Source organism: Sinohyriopsis cumingii, chromosome 18 (assembly GCF_028554795.1).
Source record: "Sinohyriopsis cumingii isolate HCF-2022 chromosome 18, ASM2855479v2, whole genome shotgun sequence".
NCBI lineage: Eukaryota > Metazoa > Mollusca > Bivalvia > Unionida > Unionidae > Sinohyriopsis > Sinohyriopsis cumingii.
In genome coordinates this window covers 7,256,293-7,275,029 of record NC_142978.1, presented here as the reverse complement: position 1 = coordinate 7,275,029, position 18,737 = coordinate 7,256,293, and positions in this window count along the sequence as shown.

Sequence of the window (18,737 nt, the reverse complement as noted above, 5' to 3'; positions counted from 1 at the left end):
TCTGCCACGGTTCCTTTCCCCTTGTGGAGTCCATCTCAGTGCCACTCTTGGTAGTGAGTCAGGGGGCATTCTGCAGACGTGGCCGAGCCATCTCCATCGACGAGTTGCAATGGTCTCAGCGATGGTGCATGCGCCCGCTCTGTGCCGGAGTTACTCGTTCGAGATCATGTTTGGCCAGAAGATCGTCATGATCCGTCGCAGGCACTTGGTCTGGAAGACTTCGAGCTTGCGTTCTATGTTAGCAGTGGTCTTCCAACACTCTGAACCGTACAAAAGAACGCTCAACACGTTGCTCTTGAAGATACGGATCTTCGTGTGGGTGCTGAGCTTTCTTGTCCTCCAGATGGGCTTCAGCATTGCGAAGGCCTGGTTGGCCTTGTTGATTCTTGAGGTGACCATACGTTTTAATAACCAGCTCTAATAAATAAATACGCTCCAGACTCGCGCGCTGTTAAGATTTTATATTTAGATTTATCAAAACCATTTACAGTATCAAAAATAATTCGAACATTTGATATTGTATTACCATCAGTTGTTTCCTCTTCATTCTTGGTCAGCAGTTTTAATTTTGTCAAAGAAAGTTTTAGTGCGACCCCACAATTGTTTTTATTGCACCTTTTTCAGTGATTCTCACTTCGTAACAGGTTTAATTACGAATCTTCCAAAGATGCGTCGATGACCCTCATTTGACCACCAGCACCCTCAAACAACAGAGTCTTGTCAGAAAGTATTACATTATAATATATTTAAGTATCACCGCTACCGGGAAGTGCACTCACACGTGCATGAAAATACACGACAATAACGTGCAGCCTGAATAACTCCAGGTATTACAATGGAAAATTATAAATCGGTTATAATGTACGTACGTTTGGTTGGGAAACCTCCAAGCCATTGTCAATATTTGGATGCCTGTCGTTGTACGACTATAGATTGTGATATGCACGTGCATGTTTGATTGCTCTATAGTTAAGCTGAATTTTTTAGAAGGTTCGTGATGACCATTTAACCGCAAAGAAACCTTAATGACTTCGAAGTTGTCAATAAACAATTTGCTATGCTCATGTTCATATTTGAACACGTTATGGTGCCGTAAGTCCATGTAGGGTACTTATTTGCCATGTTATGACGACTCTATGATCTTAAACTAAGTAATAGAAGAGAGCGAAAACCAACAAGTTTTGTATAATACAACATATAATTTATTTCCCGAAAATACAATGTTAAAATTTTAAAAGAACTGGCAGTAATGCGAATTAAATTCCAAAATAATCCAAAGCATTTAATCACCAGTACTAATGAATAATGTTCTAATTAAATTTCAGTGGTGCTCGAAATAAGATCCTGAGGCGTTGATGTGACTGTAGTCTTGAACATACTAATGTACCAGTAGCCCGAAGTTTGATGATGTACTAACAGTCTTCCAATTAATCACAATATTATAATCCAAGATTTTCTTGTCTGAATTCACTATAATTGCAAATTATTGTTTTTGTCAAAGAATATTATTTAAGAGCACGTTCTATTTCCAGTGAATAATAATCTGAACACAGCATTCCACCCATATGACCATATGAAAATCTGAATACACCGATAAGATTCATTCTAATTCATTCCACCTAACGATATTAAAGCAAGAATAAGTAATTTCTGAAGTAAACAAGATTATATATATATATATATATATATATATATATATATATATATATATATATATATATATATATATATATATATATATATATATATATATATATATATATATATATATATATTAAGATATAAAAGAACCAGAATGTATGTCCAAAGTTCATTTCTAGAAATGCTAAGTAAAATTACAATAAAGAATGTGATAAAAATAGTCAGGTACAACAGGTTATTCCATGGGCAATAATAATGTCCTGGACCCAGACCCAAATAAATATGTTTACCTCTATTGATAATGATCCTAATACTTAACCCACACTCACAAGGAAATATTAAAGATGTAGTATTTGTTTACCAAAATCAATGTTACTGGTCAGGTACAACATTAACTTGATTTTTGGCACCGTCAAGTCCAAAACACAATTATACATAACATGAAATCATGTAGAAAAATGAATAACAAATACAAATTAAGTATACGTAATAATGTAAACTGTCCCACAACACCAGTTGATGGGTGCGCATCCGTAATATGCGCGACAAAAGAAAACGGTGAAGCGATTCCAGATTGCATAAACGATAACAAACGTGATTGTATAGTCAGTGGCGGGGTTAGCACCTGCATCCACAAAGTCAGTGTATCTAATACAACTTTACCGGCAGCAACACCAGCATGCATCACACCAAACTGCACCAAGTGTTGTTGTTACGAAATAAGGTAACCGTGTGTTTAGCTCCAAAAACAACCATGCGAATATCTCCACAAAACCCAAATATGTGACTGAGCGGATTTACGCAAAAATCCTCAATGAAACACCAATGAGTTGTGATCAACGCTGTACAAATCCAAGAATGAAATCCGGGTTGGTGTTAATTGCAACAGGCGTTTGTCCATTTCCTGCAACCTTTCGGATTTTGCCAATAGCACATGGTCTAAGATCTGCGTGGTTAGTTGCATCTTTGACAAACATCATTGTTGGGCCATTTGTTCTCGTGTAATCATCGCCGTATCTGGCGTGTCCCAGAATCGTCGTAGCCACGTCTATTTTTTCAAGAACTGATTCGATTTCCTCTCCATCGATGGAATAACGTGCACTGTTAAACAACGCCATAATACCGTTTTTTGACAAATCCCACTTGGACATTGGCATCGTAATTGCCATTGTTCTCACGTACAAGTTTTCCACCAACTTCCAAAAGTGATTCACATGGAAGACATATAACCGAAACGTATCCTGCACTTGCAATTCTATTTTTATTTGATTGTGGTCTCTGGCCTGGTATGAGTAATACTGAAAATCACTTTTACTTTGAACCACTGATACAGGAGCGCCCACTTCAAATGCTGGATCAAATAAATCCTTGAACTGAGCCATGATCAAACTTCTTCAGTCCTTCCGTCTGTAAATACATTAAGCGTTGATACAAAATGATTCCACCAATCACCGCTAGCTTGTTTCTTTCCAGTAAAATCCCCGAATACTATTTGAGCCATTCATTACCAATGTGTCTTTGATGGCATGTCTATCGTGTACTCTTTCCAGTGAGAAGGTCTGCTAAGATCAATATATACAGGACTTTTAAAAAAAGGTTGTATCTTTGTTGGCAATTGTGATTTGTACCCGGGTGGCCCATTTTGTATCCTGCCAATTGCCTTTTCATCAAGGGGTTGTCCATAAAAGACGTCCGCAAAGACGAGGGGAGGGGGGGTGTTCAAATGTGGACTACTGCGCACAATAGGCCTACTGCGTGTATTCCAATATGTTTTGAGGACGTCCTTAATGGGTAATTACTAACTATAAATTATTTGTTAATTTCAATTTATACGATTCGTGCCATGGAATACAATGCTGTCGGACATTTGCACTTAGGTTTCCATCTCCAATATTGAAGCAAAACGCATACCGAATTCGATCGATTGACGAATATAAAATATTGTAATGCTTACCATTTGAAAAGAGGCAATTGTCACCAGAGTATTCTGTTCATACTAATATTTATTTTGGACACACTGGATGCCACTCCTCGTGTTTTCATAACTCACGAAAGGTCGGCCTATTCTGCGCACAACTTTGAAAACATGTAATGTTTATCTATCCGGCTATAGGAATGAAAAATATTACTTTGGACTGTTTCTTTCAGCACTTCAGTCGAGTAACTAGGTCAGGTTTATAGCCAGTTTTACAAAATTCAACGTAGTAATGCCAATAAATGGCAAGAGCTAATAAGCAAACTAAGCCGATCTTGTAAAAAAATTAGTAAAGTTTAACATTTTATATAAACAAATAAGCTAATATGTGGAAGAGAAACAAAAATGAATAGGATATAATGTGTTTACAACGTCTTGTTTATGGGGAAAAATTACTAACGAATTTAGAAACAGAATATTCGTCCTGGAATTTTGTTCTAGCGGCAAGTTGATGCTTTGATTAGCAGACGATTTTGTACGTGTAAGACAAATTCCTGCAAAACGGGAAACTTGGATTAAGATGCAAAAATTTTTAAGGTTTATATTTCCATCTTTTAAATAATGTATTTATTTGCATCATTGTACAAGATGCATAGTAAATCGGATTTTCTGGGTGTCAGGTTCAAGAAGGTCACAGAGTGGGTCTACATGTTGGCATTTAGAAATCACATTTCATGTGCATTTCGAGTCTAAATGTAGGATATTTTGGTACACTTTATGAATATCACTGTCCTTGATTAAAGTGCGGATCGTTATTTCTTGACACAAAATGGATTTTTGAACCACAATAACACGTAATCCAATGTTTACAGCAATGACGTATCGTTGCGCAGAATTACCAGACGCGCAGAATTGGCCGACATGGTGGGTATACATGAATGGGTTGTCCTTGAAGCAGGCAGCTGGCTGCAGTAGCCACCACTACACTGCTGATACGCACAGTACATCTGAAAGCATCGACTCCAGCTGCCTTCCGCACACTTGTGTGTTAATCAGTGACATAGGCAACATACTGTTTAACATAATTTTTAATATCCATATTTTCCAGCTAATACTACATATATTATTTAAGAATATTACAGAGGCGTAGCTGGGGAGGGGGGGGGGGGCGCAGGGGGGTACATATGTCCCCGGGCGCCAAGGTACAGGGGCGCCAAAATGAGGCTTACAACGTTACATTATAATAAGTAAACAAGGGTAATATTCAAAAATGTGATTAAACGGGGAAGGGGCTGGGGCGCCAATTTTATAGTTCGTCCCCGGGCGCAAAATATCATAGCTACGCCTCTGGAATATTATTACGTATATCTGATTTAATTCCTATTTGTTTTAATTTAATTGTTTGTCAGTTTTAAAATTTGTATTCTATGATATGCTTTTTTAATGTAAATTTATTCATTGGAGATGATATTTTTTTTCCAGAAAATCGGTTGACCTTAATCATTATTTCATAATCACCAGGTGTTGACCTGGATCCTGACCTGGATTCAAGGTTAGTAGCAGCCATCGTGAATAACATACGATATAACCTTGGTTTTAGAGAGAGAGAGAGATATCAGTTTTCGGGCTTTTACACTTGGTATCAAGTTGTGTTCTTTGTTGCAGCCAGATTTTTGCAAGAGAGACGAATGCCGAAATGCAAACGACAGCAGTAACATGTCTAGTGAAGAAGAAAAACCAACGCTCTACACCAGCACAAGATTCAACAAGCAATGAGGTACAATCTGTCAACGCACAAATGGCTAGTCTTCTACAGGTAAAAAACACTGGACTGTGGACAGCTGATATGAAAACAAAGTCTGATGAACTCGGCGGCAAAAAGGTGCAGGTGGAGAAAAAGTTAAAACGTCTGGCAGCTGAACGAGCACCCAAACAGAACTTCAGGCTTGATTTCAAGAGAAAGCCAACTGAAGTTACGGAAGAACATCCATTCATTGGCCAGCAACTCAAAAAGTTCTGTCGGCAGAAAGTAGGAAGGCCCCGCTTAGAAGATAACCAACCACAGTTGCTAAAGACAATCGTGGACAATGTATCATGTGGAGCAGCTGCTGATCCGCAGCGACGATCTGAGAAGCTTAGTAGCTGAAAAATGTTGGATGACATGCATGAAGCCATCGTCAAATATGGGTTCATCATCAGTCGAACAGGAACATATCTACGTCTACTTCCAAGTAATTCGATGACGACTGAAGGTAAGAGTCACGTGACCACAGTGCCTGTCAAGCTGCTTAAGGCAGCAAACAGTGCAAGGCACAATCACGTGGATGCTAATTTCAGCATCTGCTACTTGAAAGATATGGCTGTCGCTATGGGAGAACACTGTTTTTTTGTTGTTGAGCCAAGACGACGAGGCACGTGTCCCACTAGGATTACCGGCAGCAAATAAGCAGGCGTCCATTCAGATGCACGTGGAGTATCGTGTACAGCTTCCAGATCACGACTGGGTTATTGCTGAACGCCACAAACTGATCCCATCAATCTATGCTGCATGTGTTATAAAACCAGGGGCTGTATCTTATTCAGGGCCAACTGCTATCTTTATTTGCTGTGGGAAGCAGGACGGTAGCACAGCAATGACACACGCTGGTGATTTTGAAGAATTCAAACAACTTCCTGCTTTTTAGCCTGGTGTGGTATTAATGGATCAGTGAAGCCGATTGTGGTCATAACAGCAGATGGTGGTCCGGATGAGAACCCTCGATTGCCGAAAACACTAGCCGCAGCCTATCGAGCTCTCCATTACAACAACCTGGACGCAATTTTCGTTGCGTGCCATGCACCAGGGCACTCTGCCTACAACACCGTCGAACGACACATGGCTCCTCTGTCACGCGACCTATCAGGATTGATTCTGCCTCACAGTCATTATGGGTCTCATTTGGACAGCACCGGCAATACATGTGATGTAGAGTTGGAAAGGGCCAATTTCCAGAAGGATGGTAAATTGTTGGCAGAAATCTGGAGCTCAACGGTTATTGATGGATTTGATGTGGTAGCATATTTTGTATCATGCGATGCAGGAAAATTGGACATCAATCCACCGTCAGATGACTGGTCAAGTTGTCACATTCAACAGTCGCAGTATTGCTTGCAGATTGTGAAAAGTGCAACAGTGAATCATGCTGTGGCCAGCGTCGCACTAACTATAATTATATGTTTCCTGGGTAACTTTTACATCCACCTGCTCCACACTATAGCACAGATAAAGGGATTACCTATGCACCAGTTGACAGCAGCAGTGGAACGTTTGGGTCGCTTTATCAATGATTGATTCTTTTACATCTGCAGCCTTCACACGACTTCCTGGGGATGCCATTTAATTTCTATTGTCCGTCGGTAACAGCTGATCTTGAGAAGCGCGTTTGTGTGCCGTGTACTTTCCATCTCAGGCTGCGAAGGGTAATCATGCCCGTATTCACAGGCATGCAGCAGTGAGCACACAATCTAAAGGGGCAGACGTAGGTGCTGTGGAGCCTGAATCCGTTAACGCCATTCTGTCAACTGCATCATCAACTTCCGCAACTGAAAGTATGTTAAAATATATACCGATGGATCAAAAACAAACAACCCACCAAGAACAGCAGCAGCAATAGTCATCCCTGAATTCAATATACAAACGGGATCCAGATTACCTGACTATTGCTCCATTTACACCACTGAATTCTGAGCTATACTTGAATCACTACAATGGATCAAAGACAATCAAATACCTAAAGCAGTCATTATAAGCGATTCCCTAAGCGTTATCAAATCGATCCAAAATCGCAATACACACTCTGGGGAACAATTCCTCGACAGAACATGCCAATTAATCGACGATATCACCACAGCACATCAGTTAGTCGAGCTCATGTGGATACCGTCGCACATTGGAATCTCTGGCAACGAAACATCAGACAAAGTTGCAAAAACCAGACTAGGAGATCAAAACTCTATCAAGCTTAACTATAGCTCTACAGAAGCAATAAGCTTCGCACAAACATATATAGACCAAACATGGCAAGATATTTGGAACTCCTCCACAAAAGGTAAAAAACACCATGAAACCCCCCAAAAACGTAGATAAGGGTACCTATTTAGAACAGAAAAGCATAAACAGGATAATAACTGGAAAAGCTAAACTAGCAAGCAGTTTTGGAAGGTTTATAGGACCCAAACCAGCAACCATTAACTGCTTTAACTGCCAAACCACCGAAGATCTACACCACGTATTCAATATATGCCCAAAATATCAACACGCTCGGAAAATATTTATCAAAAACCAAAAAGAGATTGGATCACCACACACATACCCAGAGTTACTTATGGACTCTAATAAAAATAAACAATCAGCATATAAAAATATAAATCAATTCATAGACTCAGCAGGACTTAGGAACAAAATATAATTACTATCCCCACAAAACCAAAAGACCCAGTAACTAGCTAAATAAATTTAGAAGCCACCACATAAAAACCCATAGCACATCATTCAATTTTATAAAAGTATTAATAAATAATTCACTTACGAAGCACCTATAAAAAACTAAGGAAACCGCAAAATCGGATGTCCTAGATGTCCTTAACGAACCAAGTAATCAGCTAGGATTCAGCTAGGATTCCGGTCCTAGATGTCCTTAACGAACCGTGTAATCGGCTAGGACTCCGGTCTCTTGCAAAATAAAGCATAAATAACATTCAATCTCTAAAAACATTAATTAATAAATAATTTAAAGAGGTAATATCTAAAAACTTATAAATAACATAACGTAGGAAACACACCCTAAACACCGCGACTAGTAATACCATAATAATCTTGAAAATCTCTCTTCATACATGATTTCTACTAAGAACCTCTATAAACAGCATGGAACATCCCCCGCCCTCCTTTATGAAGAAGAAAAAAAGAAGAAAAAAAATTGAAAGAAACACCAGGCAAATGCAACAAGAAACCAGCGATGTAAAGCAAACAGGACCGTTCCCGAGCTCTCCTTCCCACTAATGACAGCCAACCATTCATCTGTAGGGACCTTTATGGACCCACAGACTGAGGCCAAACTTTCAGGGTTCCTTGAATCCATAAAAGCCTGGGGGAGGTGGCACCATTCCCTTCCCCAGGAACAACTAGCAGGCTGCGGTGCAGTCAGAAAAAGTGGCACATGCACAATTGTGCGCACGCCACTATAATTAAACTCAACAACAACAACAACTGAAAGTAGTTATGATGGTCTGCCAGTTGTTCGCAACTTATTTGACTGGATACAGTCTGTGTTTGTTGAAGTGGAATAAAACATTGACAGTCTATCGAATTTAGGTTACAGTGAGATGACAACTTTAAGTTGTATGTTCTAAATAAAGACTTTTTATAGAAAGAACTTTCTGTTTAGTTTTTTCTTTGCTTTGAGCTTCATGTTGTGATGAGATCAGTGAGCATTGTATTTTGAGAGCAGATATTACACTGTCAGACCATAAATCAGTGTATAGTGCTAGATGCGGACGTCCGCAGCCCGGGGTGGGGTGGGGGTAAGCCACATGCGGACAAAAGCAGACAAAGGGGAGGGGGAGGAAAACAGGTATTATCTGCGGACGTCCTTTATGGACACCCCCAAGTACACGGGTACACGGGAACCTTTGTCCAGCACACCAAAGGCTTCTCCAATGTCACCATCGTCTTCTTTGACTTCTTGGATCGTTTGCGGCAGTTGCTCTTGTTGTTTTTGTGAGATAATATATTAAATCTATGATCATGATTATTAAATAGTTATTTTTCAGTTTTTTAATTCAATTACAAAAATGCTTGACTCAAATTAAATACATATTTTCACGTTGTATCTGAAGAGGATTATAATGTTTATGTCGTCAATATTTGATTTGCAAGCATTTGTCAGGGTCAAGCAACTCAATACCACAGGGTAATATTAATAATGCTTTATCTTTCCCGTTCTGTTCTTCGTGATTGGTTCAAATTAGAATTAGTTTTAGAAGTTTTCAACTTAATTCGGTATGTGATCTGTAAAAACAGCACAATTTGTAAATTGAAACTTCTGTGAAAATTTTAATTCAGTTCTCTTCTTAACACTATAAATGGTCCTTTTAAACATGCTACTGTTACTGTTTTTATAGAAAAACTTACAAAACGTAAACTATATATTTAAATATGTTTTCTTCTCCTTCCCGTTTTTTTTTCTAAAACTCCTACAGTTCCTGTATTGCATCACATGTTCCAATTTTGTGTCTCCAACACCGGCTACAATATTAATGCAAGCATTTAGCTGCAAATATTTTAGGCATAAATATTTCTTTGACAGTAAAGGTTAAAGACCATTCGAGGACACATAATTAAATTACATAATAAGCAGAACACAAATGTATTAATTGTGGGTTGGCAATCAAATAAAGACAAAACAACTACTATGCAAATATAAATTGGCATTTTGTAGGGTGAACAACTAGAGATGACTTAATGAATGTATGAAATAAAAACTGAATAAAATAACGTGTAGCAGAAACATGGCATTTAAAACTTATTAAACAAAGAACGGGTAACACACTCAGCCACACATACATTAGTTTTTACAAACTTCCAATTTCCCCCACAATGGCTTCAAGAAGACTTTCGACAAATATGGCATGCAGTCTTGTTGGCTTCCATGCGATATACAACATAAAGGCAAAACTAATCATCACCAAAGAAAACATGTATGACAAATCTATAAGCGCAGTTCTCGACTATGGTATTATTGGACATGATTTCATAACCACAGCCGGTGTCAGACAGTGGTTCCTCTTCTCACCCACACTCTTCAAAATCTACCTGGAAAGGACCATGTCTGATACCTTGACAGACCATGACAGCAGTGTCAGTGTTGTAGGCAGAACAATCACCAACTTGTACTTCGCTGATGACATCGATGGCTTCGCAGGAGATCAACAAGAACCTTAGTGAACCGTCTCAATAAAACATCACTAATCTATGGGATGGATATCAACGGTGAAACGACCGAGCTAATGACAAATATCTGCGTGGCATCAAAAATAAATAAAATTGAATGGACAGAAGCTGAACACAGTGATAAGATTCAAGTACCTATGTGATATCGCCTCAGATGAAGGTTCAAAAACTAAAGTTCTATCCAGGGTTGCACTTTCTAGGTTAAAGCCCATTTGGAATGATAGCTACATCACGCTCGGATCCAAATACAAGCTTATGCGCTCCTTCGTCATGTCCATATTCCTGTATGCTGTTAGACATGGATCATGTTATGCAGAACTAGAAGAATGTATGCCTAAGAGATGAGATTTTATCGAAGGATCCTGATCCGGTCATACTTAGACCACATCTCTAATAAGAAAGTGTACATTAGAATCCAAGGCACAATTAGACCATATGAAGATCTGCTCGCCACTGTAGAAAAACGCAAACTAAGACGTTATGGTCACGTATCACGCTCAATTGGCCTGTCAAAGACAATCCAACTTTGCACGGTGAGAGGAAAGAAACAACGAGACAAACAGAAGAAAAGATGAGGAAAATAACATCAAAGAATGGACAGGCATGGACTTGCAAAGTCTGAAAGAGCAGTGGAGAACTGGGCAGCTTGGAGAATGATTGTCGCAAAGTCATCTGAATCGCCCCTACGACTATCCAGGTTATGGGAGAAATTAAAATCCACCTGTCATGCATCGGGTGCTATATATATAGAGAGAGGGAGGGAAGTACATCAAATAAAATGCGATGGGCATTTTCCTTTCATGACAATGCACCCAAATGAAGCTAATGGGATCAAGGGTGCTAAGAAGGCTATCTTTTTTTCATAAAATTTGTAACAAGAAGCCAAAAGAAGCTCATGTTGTCTACAACTTAGCTATAACAAGCTCATCCAGTAGCAAGGACTAATTCCGTCGTAACAATATATCTAGCATTATCAAAATTAGCTACAGTTGGATATAATCTAACTGCATGTATTATCTTACAATATGGAATTTGCCATGTGAAAACGTAATATAAACTCAAAGGTAATGAGATATGGACTACAGGATCTTATAATATTCCTAAGAGATTTCATAGAGAAGAAATAGCCTGAAAGACCGTGTTAAAGAAGTGTTTCCAGAAACGACTGAAGATACGAACCAAAGGAACCTCCTAATGGCCATCCGCCGCAAAGACAGAAAGCAAACATAATAAACGAAGAACATAGACTAACTTATGGAGAACTTAAAATGTTATTGCGGGATAGATCATGAGAACATACGAGACTAAGCAGACATAATGGGGAGTGTATGTATTCCATCCAAAAGGTGAAGAACCCATATCGTGAAATGCACGATAATAGTAAAACGGACAGAAGGGAGAAAACATAGACCATACTCTGATTACAAGATTAATAAAGATGCAATATGTAGACGTTTACCTGACTGAAATCCTTATCGAAATTCCTTTTGAAGTCACGACAGAAAGCTGGTAAACAAAATTCATTCCAAACTAAAGAAAAATGGCAACTTACGAATCATATCCCACTATACTAACCGAAACAAATAGTTTGGAAATCACAAAGGAAAATAAAGCTGAACTAAAACATTTTTTCTGCTTCCACGGATTTTTGGTTAGATCATGGCATGATGATGTATTAATGACAGAAATTGCAATAACTATGGGCACAAATAGCAAGCTCCTAAGCACTGTAAGAAATATATAGGAAATATATAAATGAATGACAATGTAGTACTAGAAAAGGCATGGAAGCAACAGACAATAGCGATGTGCATCTTTAGGGAAGACATAAGAGTAAGAGATAGAATTCAAAAACATTCCAACACAACAAAAAAAAATGCATATGTACAATACCAACAGAAAACCCCCAACTATGCAGGAAAACAATCAAATTCAAAATAAGCATCAGAACAACATGTATAAAACAGTCGAAGACAAAAACGAAAGACGTGAAAGACCTCAAGAAACAAATAGACAACAGGAAAGAACCCAAAAATGAAAACTATAATGCGGTGTGCCAACGTAAGAAAAACACGAAAAGGTCAACCAGAGAACAACAAGAAAAGAAGGGCTAACCCAAAAAGTCGGCAACACGAAAAAGCCAAGCAGAAAATAACACGAAAATAATGCCTAACCAAAGAAAATAGAAAGCTGATGTAGAGAATAATTCTAAAATGTTTAACCAAAAGAAACCACCTCCAGAGAAAGTCTTGCACGAAGGGAAAGTTTTGAGGCTCAGATGATGAATGGGAAGATCTACAACAGAGCCAACAATATTAAAAAAATGAAACAAAATAACAACGAAAAAAACAAATAAAGCAACACACACATACAATAAAACTACAGGATTCTAAGAGAACATCGCAGTACTCCGTAAAAAGAGGGACAACTTTACTTCTTGGAATGACTAATAATAGTCCCAAGAAAAACGTTCTGCCTGTAGAACTGGTTAAGCATCTCATAAATGTCCAAACAAATCTTAGTCAGGCGAGTATTCTTTGTCAGTAGGATAGGAAAACGTACAAGACAGAATCTATGAGCTTCTAATAAAGGTTAAAAGATTTAGAAGTAGAGAGCAAAGTACAGTTGTGCCAATATATTGTTAAATCAAATTAACAATAGTAACTGTAAATAGATGTGGGCCAATGGAATCTTACATCTTCAAGTGGTCCATAAAACAAAAACTGAACCCATTTATTTCTTAGAGACCATAATTGTTGGCTTAAGAAACGATTGACCCAATTGTATTTTTAAAGCTTTTAATACTATTACGAAGAAAATTAAACTACCCCCCCCCCTCCGTTAGATTCTTAAAGCCTCCATTTATGATTCAATGAAATAGAATATGCAAAAGAAGATTCTCAAAGCACCAATATAGTGCTCCTTACAAAAAATAGACCTTGAGCTTTTATTGGATTCTTGCAATTAATAATTATGATTTCCTTAAATAAAATCATACTGAATTTCCCAGTTCTAAAGGCACGTAATAAATTATCCCGTACAATATATTTACCCAATTGCATTCTTTCAGCACCTAATAATCGTCACTGACATTTTTTTTTTTTACCCAACTGCATCCTTACAGCACGTAATAAAGGATACTGATACAATACGATTCCTGGAACATTTAATTCTGCCACCTAAAAAAGCCATTTTGGGTTTTAAGAGTTATTTCGAACGAACCGCAAAAAATAGAATAAAAACAATTTAGCCATTTGGATTCTGTGAGAACCTAACCGTTGTTCCAAAGTAAAAGTCTTTAGACTCTGGGATGTGCGTTATATCTCTAACTTTTTTCTTTCAAGGAAAGGATAAACGGTGTCAGCATTCAATGATTCAACTTAAATCCAGGATTTCGTCTAATATAAATGTTCAATACTCAAAACAGGTAATCAATATGTCAAACGTCAGATCAAACAGCTATGTAGTCACGAGATAAGAGCATGTTGAGTGCTGATTTGAAACTTTAAATGGTGGTTAACATGCAATATTACACACAGTTTACAAGCGAATGTCATTTCAAATTCTTGTCGACGGTTTTTGCCAAAGTCGAATCGTCTTTGTCAATGAGCAGGATAAGACTTTTGCAGAAAATACTTGGTTCTTCGGGTGTCATTGTGTGTAAGGAAAATATCGATTGACTGACCGTATTTTGCGTAACAGTGTTTGTATAGATAACGACTGATTGACTGATTAGTACTTTATGTAACTGTGGTGTAAGGAAAAATTGATTGATTGACTGATTAGTACTTTGCGGTAAATCAACACATGAAAGTCATTTTACCGAGACAAATGTAGTAAAATGTCTTGCCCAGAGATACACCACACTAAGATTGCCGTCTCAGTCTGGCATGCTCTGGATTCAAGCTCGGGTTTTTATGGTAGCTGGTCCGATACACTAACACTAAAGTTGAAATGATAGGGGAAGCTAACGTATAATCCTTACCTTCGTGGATACATTGTGATGAGTCATGTGTGTCCGTACGTCAAACCATCCGTCTGTCATTATGTTTTCTTCGTAAAACTAACTTAGACTACAGAGAGAGAGAGAGAGGGGTGGGGTGGGTGGGGGTGGGAGATCGAGAAAGAGAGAGAATAGTCATGGAATGATAGGTTTCAAACTAGTGAACAGAAAAAAGTTTCAGATCATGAATGTAGTCCACAAAGGCGATGGGATGGGGTACCCTGTGCTGTCTTCCGTTGCGATGAACAACTTTCAAATTTTAATGGTAGACAAAGATCAGAAATGAAGAGTAAACATGAAAATGAGTATTAAAATTTGCGCAAGAAAATATATATTTGAGAAATGTGCAGCATTCTTTAATCTTCGTTTACTCTTTACTATGCAAAAGGCAAACACTGTAGTATGCCAAAGTCAAACACTTCAATGTATAAAAGGCAACCACTTTAGTATGCCTAAGGCAAACATTTCAGTGTATAAAAGGCAACCACTTTAGTATGCCAAAGTCAAACATTTCAGTGTATAAAAAGCAAACACTTTAGTATGCCAAAGGCAAACATTTCAGTGGCATTTTGTGTATAATATATTATATGAAAGTCCTAAGAATGGCAGAAAGTTTTGTGCCTGGACAATTAGGAGAATAGAAACGATAGCAAAAACAACGATGACGACGACGTCAACAATAACAGTAAATGCAAAAATAAAATTCCAAAAATATATTGGTTACAGCCGCGAGTTTTTAGTTCTCCAGCCTTTGGAGTCCGTTTTATGTGAAGTATTTATTTCGGGTTAACTACAAATATTGACAACACGAGAACGTGTTTTGGTATTGTGAGTATGAGTGGTATTAGATTTCGTCTTTACAACGCTTTAGAGTCAAACTAGCAAAGGTTTAATAAATTATATAAACAATATACTTTTTGTATAGCAATTTCCGCGTCAACTGTCGTCTGCTATCAGTTACACTTCATATATGTAAGTGACATGCTCTACCTGCCTAAACTACGTGAGCTGTCGCGTTGTAATAGTTTGTAGTTGTCATTTTTATTTGGTGAAGTGTATTTTTTCCGAAAATGGGAAAGGTATACCTATCGGAATGTGCTGAAATAGAATTGAACAGGCTAGGAGGCTAATAGAAGTTGTAGATGTAATATTATGCATCTGTAATTACATCGTAGTTCAGCTATAGGGGTGATGACATTTATCAGATAAAATATTGTCAAATTATAGAATTGAAGGGTGACTTTCATGGAGCATGCCTTGATGGCAGCTTTGCACTTGCGCTCACACACACACGCACGCACACATACACGCACGCACACACAAACACGCAGATCGATAACACCGTGGTTCCATACTTAAAAAGGATTATGTTCCAGGCAACGGTCGTTAGGCGGTTGCGGTATTTCATTTGACGCTCATTAAATGCATGCGTTTTGAATTACACATTCATTTCTTAAAAACAGTTTCTGACTCAAATGATCAGCTTTATCATTTTAGTGGAAACTGCATGTCATTGCAATCATTCCTTAAAACAGAATGGTGATAATAATACCTTTAGATGGCCGCTATGAATTGCCAAATTAAAAGTCAGATCCGCACCATGTTTACTCAGTACCCGTTCTACACTATTAGTGAGTTTTAGCCAAAAACCAGTATCATCGTTCAGTGGAAGTAGCAATGTCAAGATTGTGAAGGGCGGCCATCTTGGATCTAACATCAGCGACATATTTATATATATCGTATTACGCAAGGAGTGTCCATAAGAAAACTAGATGTCGATATGACATTTTTTCTCTCTCAGGAAAAGCGCTGTGTCAATATTGGGAAGTCATATCTCCGCAATTTCCATTCGACCAACTACATACAATATTTAGTCTCGTGTCGATAAGGCCATCTGTTCAAGAGAAGCAGCGGTAACAAGATTTCAATGATAGCCGCTGTGGCGGCCATGTCGAATGCTAAATGCGCACGTTTTCGTTTAGTACTATATACGTGTCATAGGAACTCTCTCAGTTAAAAGATTTCAGTATGGCCTGTTCAAGGGGAATTGCAATAGCGATATTTTCAATAGGTTTGCCATGGCGGACACGTTACGTATGAGATTAGCATAATTAACTTCGAAGACATCTGCATGCCATAAAAACTCTATTACTGAAAACCCTTCGTCAATACGACCATCAGTTCAAGAGCAGTTGCAATGACCATATTTTCAACACGACAGCCGTTGTGGCTATTTTGAATGTTATCTCTAGAATCATTTACATGTCATAAGGGAATAAACATATCATTTTCGGAAGGGGGTGGGGTGGGGTGGAGCTGGGATATTTGGTAAACAACATCTGGTTTTCAAATAGCGTAGAAAAATCTTTTGAAAAAATTTTATTAGTTCGAAGACGAACAAAAAATCTGTAATGAGGTAAAGGAAAATATATACCAAAAATATACCGACCCAAAAGAAAACTCCGGCACCCCCAACCCCCAAACTGTTGAATGGTCGGTTCCTGGAAAGTACTCTAGTGACAGTCCCATTTCGATAACCATCCATTCAGGAGAACTAGTGATCACATACATTTCAGGATGGCGGAAATACTGACTCTTAATGGTGAACTGTTTTCAGTTAGGATCAATAGACCTCTGGATAAAACTTTCCTTTATGATGAAGCGTGTGTGCGAGGATAACAATACTAAGGAGGAAAGTAAGAATTTGAGCATAACGAATAACACTGAAAACGATTTGTTGATGCAGGCCACATAAGTGACAATTGTATTGAAAATAATAATATATTCATATGATCTAGCATGCATAAGGTTATTTACAAAATTACTTTAACATAGTATGTGATAAACTACATATTTTAAATTCAGACCTGAATGTAAATTTGTAACCATCAAACCAAAAAACAATCAATTTGGGAGCTGAGACCGCCATAATGTACATGTAACCGAAAGAACCATGATATTTCTTTTTTTTATAAAAAATATATTTTATAAAAACATTGTTTTCAAATGTATACACGTAACAAAGGATGCAAAGACATGAAAAATATGACACCTGAATAATGTGTGTAGTACCGGTGTGAATACCATCATTATACAATGTTACTGCTGCAAAATTCATATGACTCTAAAACAAGTTATGTTCAAATGATAAAACATGCCTAAAATTATTTACAAAATTAACTACAACATAGGAAGCTATACCCCAAGGCGGTTGGTGGGGTGGTGGTAGAAAATGTAAAAATTATGCTTTCTAAACATACTATCCGTATCTCCAAGAATTCTTTGCAAGTGACGTTAAGGATGCTAATCCATATATTCGTACACCTTAACTATCTTCCATTGGCTGAACGAGTCACGTGACCCCATTCCTGGGTCTGGATGGCCCCCAATGGTCGATATTGCTTCGTTTCCAATGCATAACAAGACCCATTCACCCCTCATCACAAATATCCTTGCGCTAGCGCAAATAGTTTTGAGTTGTTTAGGAGGAGCAGAAAAATCACACAACTGTTAACAGACGGCGGACGAACGTCAGGCGACAGATGACAGAGAAATGACCATCGAATAGGGACTGGCTGCAATACTGTCAAAAACTTTTTAAAGATCCAGCACTTCCACCACCACTATAACAACAATCAAAACACATGTCATAACTGATTTTTTGGGCATGATAATCTGCATTATGATAATTAGGATTCTAGAGAGGAATCGATCAAGGTGTCCGACCTCATATTGCATGAATGATTAATACCCTCATTGAAAGCCATAGGCTTCAGAGTGTACAAAAGATAAATAACGGTGAATACAGGTAGGCATTTTATAAAATGGGTATTTGTGATACAACACGTCACCGGTGGTCGTGGTAGCGTTCTGCACTACACAAACGAACGTAGTATCGAGAGGGAGTCGAATAGACTGTTTTTCAAGTGAGACTGGTGTTTGTGATGACATTTAATCGAGTTGGATCAGTGATTGAGTTGATGAGGTTCCTATGAAAACATAATTTCCTGTAAATCATACAATTTCGAGGGTACATAACATTGTCCTGGCACGAGGTAAGATTTTCTTCGCATCCAGTTAGATTTCTTTCTTTGAGGATGATTGACTGTTCTCTCTCTCTCTCTCTCCATCAAACCATAAATGCATGTACACACACACACATACATACATACATACATACATACATA